The sequence below is a fragment of the Elephantulus edwardii genome, unplaced genomic scaffold (genome assembly GCF_000299155.1).
Source record: "Elephantulus edwardii isolate Elephantulus edwardi_28Jun2011 unplaced genomic scaffold, EleEdw1.0 scaffold00166, whole genome shotgun sequence".
In the NCBI taxonomy this organism is placed as follows: Eukaryota; Metazoa; Chordata; class Mammalia; order Macroscelidea; family Macroscelididae; genus Elephantulus; species Elephantulus edwardii.
This window is the reverse complement of record NW_006399916.1, coordinates 793,529-798,782: the sequence shown is the minus strand read 5'-3', so window position 1 is coordinate 798,782 and position 5,254 is coordinate 793,529. Positions and strand designations below refer to the sequence as shown.

Genomic DNA, 5,254 nt, shown 5'->3' with positions numbered 1-5,254 from the left:
GGGCTTAGTCTAGAAACTGCTGAAACTTGTTCAGCATTATAAACCAAGAGAAAAGCCAAACCCACTGTCAGGGAGTTGTTTCTAGTCAGGGCAACCTTCCATCAAGTTTCAGAGGCTCTATATCTTAAAAGGAGCAGAATGTTTCATCTTTCTCCTTTAAAGTCAATGATAGATTTGAACTACTGATCTTACACATCATCAGTTACACGACCAGGGCTCCTTGTTCAACATTATGTTGCTGTTGTGTGCTGTTGAACTGAAACCAACTCAAACCTGATCCACCAGTGTGTTTACAGAGGTGATTGCATGGGAGAAGTTTTCCCACCTGCCTTCAGAGGAGTAGTTGGTGGATTTGAACTGCTTGTCTGTGGCTTGACAGCCCAGCTCTGTACCACTAGAACACCAGAGCTCCCTCGTTCAATGTTGCAGCAATATGAAAATCTCCACTGAGATGTAATGTCTGCATGAGGTACACTGTCTGAGAATCTGAAGGGGTGCCCTGCATGGAGCTGGGAATCCTACCACTGAACCACCATTGCTGACTCATGTAAAGGGCCAGATACCTAGTAAATGGCATCCGACTAGCTAAAATCACCCTAGAAGCCCACCTGGTTGCAAGAGATGAAGGAAGTACTTACTGATGGGTACTTTCTTTGCTAAACCTGAGTACCTGGTAGAGGCATGAAAGATGTCCTCTCTCTGAGACAGAGGGTGCTATCCTCCTCCAATGAGCCAAGCACTGTCAGGGTCAGACAGCAGAAGCTAGCCCACTATCCTTAAAAGCACTTCCTCAGAAAACTATTGTTATTGTTGTTACATGCCATTGAACCGCTTGCCACTTATAGCGATCCTATGCACAACAGCTCTGAACCAACATCATTGTCTGTGACTCATTTACCCTTTTTATCTCACTCACTGAGTCAATTCATCCCATCCAGGGTCTTCCTCTCCTGCACTGTCCCACCACCCTTCCTAGCATGGTTTCCCTCTCCAACGACTGGTCCCTTCTTGCAATATGCCCAAAGCATGTCATATAAAGTTTCAAAATCCTTGTCTCCAAGGAACAGACTAGGTTTCAGCCTCTCCAGGGCAAACCTGTTTGTTTTTCTAGCAGTCCATGGTATATTCAATACTCTTTTCTAGCACCACAACTCAAAGGCATCAATGCTTCTTCTATCATCCTTAGTCATTTTCCAGCTCTCTGATGCATAGCAAGTAATTGCAAAGACCATAGCCTAGATCAGGTTCACCTTGGTCTCTAGACTGACATCATTGCTCTCCAGTACTCAAGAGAGGTCCGTGACAGCAGATTTTCCCAATGCAATTCATCTTTTGATTTCCTGGTTCCTGGTACCTAGAGTGTTGATTATGGAGCCAAGCAAACTGCATCTGTTAACAATCTAAATCTCTTCACTATCCATTATGATGCTGCCAGTTGACCCAGTAGTGAGAATCTTTGTTTTCTTGATGTTGAGATTCAATACCTATTGAAGGCTGTAGTCCTTGCATTTGTGCAGCAAATGCCTCAGGTTCTCCTCAGTTTCAGCAAGCAGGGCTATATTATCTGCATAACTCAGATTGTTAAGGGGTCTTCCTCCAATCCTGATGCCACATTCCTCCTCGTAGAGCCCAGTCCCCTGAATGATCAGTTCTGAATATAGATTGAAAAGGTACAGAGATAGGATACGACTTCCTCCTGGTCCAAGTATGTTTCACATAAGCACAATCAGAAGTTCGGGAATTCACATTCTTCTCAGAGTTTGCATAAATTTGTTGTGATCCACACAGTCAAATGCCTTTGCAAAGTCAATGAAACACGGATAGACATTCCTCTGGTACTCTCTGATTTTAGCTAAGATCCATCTGACATTGACCATAATATCCCTAGCACCACAACCTCTTCTAAATCCAGCTTGCAAAACTTTCAGTTTTTTGTTGATATGCTGTTTCAGTCATTATTTTCAGCAGGATCTTGCTTGCATGTGACGTTAATAATATTGTTAGATAGTTTCCACACTCTGTTGGGTCACCTTTCTTTGGAATGGAAACAGTTGGCCAAGTGGCTGTCATCCAGATTTCTTGGCATAACCTGGTGAGCATGTCCATATTTATTGAAATATGTCAAATATGTCAATTGGTCAATTTCTTGGACCTTGTTTTTTTTTCTCAATTCCTTCAGAGCAGCTTGAACTTCATCACATAGGCTCTTGATCATATGTTGTTTCATAAAATTATTCTGTCAGTTGGTTCTTTTGATACAGTGACTATGTACTCCTTCCATCTTTTTTTTTTTTTATGCTTCTTGGGTTATTCAACATTCAACATTGCAACTCAAGTTTGAATTTGTTCTTTAGTTCCTTCAGCTTAAGAAATGCTGAGTGATTTCATCCCTTTTGATTTTTCAACTCCAGCTCTTTGCACATTTCATGATAATACTTTGTCTTCCCGCAGTACCCTTTGAAATCTTCTGTTCAGCTCCTTAATTTCTTCCTTTTGCTTTGGCTTCTCGGTGCTGTAGTGCAATATCCATTCTCTCCTGACATTATTTTGACCTTTTCTTATTCCTCTTCATAGTGACCTTTTGCATTCTTCATGGATGATATTCTTGATTATCCTCCCACAGCTCATCTGGTCTTCACTCATTAGTATTCATGGCCTCAAATCTGTTCTTGAGATGGTCTTTAAATGCAGGTGGGAAAGCCTCAAAGTCAAACTTCAGTTCTTATGGCTTTGATCTGATTTTCTGTAGCTTCAATTTGAACTTCCATGTGAGTACTTGATCATGTGATCCATAATTAGCTCCTGTCCTGGTTTTCACCAATGATATTGAGCTTCTACAATGATTTTTCCCATATATGTAAACAATTGGATTCCTGTGTAGGCCGTCAGGTGAGATGTATGTGTATAGTCATCATTTGTGTTTCTTTTTTTTTTCACAGAAAAGTTGGATTTTTATTCATTCATTCATTTAAATGAAAGTTTACAGAGATTTTGAATTTCCATTCATTCTTTGTTGCACACTTTCCTCCCTGACCACTCCTTCCTCCAATTTGCTTTTCTCTTTGAAAAGTAAAAATAAATAAATTAATTAATTTAAAAAAAAATTCATTGTTATACAATTCCCTCTGCCCCCCAGTCCACTCCACTATGCAGCTTTCATTCTGGACTCTTGTCATAAGTATAATACCTAATTGTATATTTCTCCTAAACAGTTCTCTCCCTCATCTGTTTCAATTCAGTGTACATTATTTATCCCTTCCTTGTTTCCCCCCAACCCTGAAGTCAGTCCCCCTTTACAACCGTGGCATTATGCAATATTTGTGTTTCTTTTGTTTTTTTACACATTTAGTTTTGTTGTAACAAAGCAACTTGTACACTTTTAACGTTTAAAACTGAGCATCATCTTTTCTTTCCAGTGAACCAAAAAAGATAATTTAAAAATAAACAGGAACAAAATTACAATAGAGAATGTCAATTCCAGATAAGATCCTACAGGTTCTGCTGATTCTCCCATCGAGTGGCAGGGCTCAAGTCATCATTAGGAGAAAATTTTATTTTAAAAGTGTCCTCTTAAACTGCAAGGATGTCCGTTAAACATCATAATTAAACATGCCAAAGGAGAAGCCATGTTGTCCAAAATGCCCACTTAACCCACCCAAACATCTTAAACCCACCCTTTGCTGACCTTCTATAACCCCATTTTTTAAAAGTTCTCTTCTTCTTTTTTTAAACAAGAGAAAGTAGGCAGATACATGTTGGTAAATGCTCACTGTCCATATTCACATAGGGACACAGTGTAATCTCTGAGCCCAATATACAGAGAGAGGAAAAAAATCTAGAATTCTATGCACTACTACTCAGGGGCCTAGCACTCTCCAGCTTCCAGCAGAGTGAAGGGAACAGAAGGTTTTTCTTTTTTCTCATAGAGCATGGTGGTGGTGTGTTGATTCCATATTTCTGTTGAGATGGGAAGGGATAAAAAATTTGGAACAGAAAGGGGTAGAGATTCTTTTCCCACTGTATTCTGTTCAAGGTATTTTCCCAAAAATTAAAGTTGAGAACCATGGTGTAAAAGAGAGAAAAGAGACCTCAAGAATGGGGTGACTGAGCACAAGAAGAGAGGGGAGGAAAAAATAAACAAAACAAAACAACAGAAGACTGCAACTTGCTCCCAGGGACTGAAGAAAATTAAAAAAGGTTGGAATCCATCAGTGTTCTTAGTCATCTTCTCCTTCGTCTTCCTTTCCTTCTTCTCCCTCATCATCATCTTCATCTTCTTCCCCTTCATCTTCATCCCCTTCTTCATCAATATCTTTCAAACCTTCTTCTTCTTCATCGTCACCATCATCTTCTTCTCCTTCTCCTTCTTCATCATCCATATCTGGAACCAAATAGTACTGTAATGGATTTGGCCAAATATCATCCTTTATGACCTCTCCTAATTCATCTGCACCAGCATCAGAATGGTCAGTGAACCAAGTAAAGAAGCTCTCTGGTTCTTCATGCTGTCTCTTCCTGCTGGCTTTATTCTGCGCTTGACTTGAACGTTTCGTCAAGTCCTTTCCAGATTTCCATTTAATTTCAGTTGATTTTGAGGATGGATCATCACTCTCATTCAAATGAAACTCTTTGGACAGAATTTTATTTTCGAAGTAAGGATTTTCATCAAAATAAAAATCTATTCTGTAACCTGATTTAATATCTTTAAATTCAGTCACTTCAACTCTGGTCAAATAATGCAGTGCCTCTTCATCTTCCTCCCCAAGCAATGCAGACATTTGTGGATGGTTGACGAATGTTGTTACCTAAAAATTTGAGATTTTGGCAATCAACTCTGACCTCTTCTGAAAGTACAGTTGGCAGAGTTTGTTATATTTCTGTTCTACTTTCAAAATCTCCTCACTGGCTTGTTCATTAAGTCTATTTCATTTTGTACTTCATCAATATGTTCAATTGCTTCCTGCTGTTCTTTTTCTGAGGTCTCGTAGGCCCTGTCATGGTTGGAGTTGAGCTCCTTTTTACTGACTTTGGCCGTGGGCACCGACATGGTGCTTCTCTGCGGGGGAGCGGGGAGGGGGAGAGAAGGGAAGGCCTTGTGTTTCTTATAAAAGGTATTTGAGTGCTCACTTTGGCAGCACATATATTAAAATTGGAACGATACAGAGATTAGCATGGCCCCTGACAAGGATGACACACAAATTTGTGAAGTGTTCCATTTTTTTGAGAACAAATGGGTTATAAAAAATGTATTTGC

At 39.7% G+C, this 5,254-nt stretch overlaps 1 pseudogene; it reads right to left on the bottom strand.

Moving 5' to 3' along the window:
* Positions 1-4,217: 4,217 nt before the first annotated feature.
* Positions 4,218-5,047, bottom strand: LOC102873839 (annotated as a pseudogene).
* Positions 5,048-5,254: the final 207 nt, after the last annotated feature.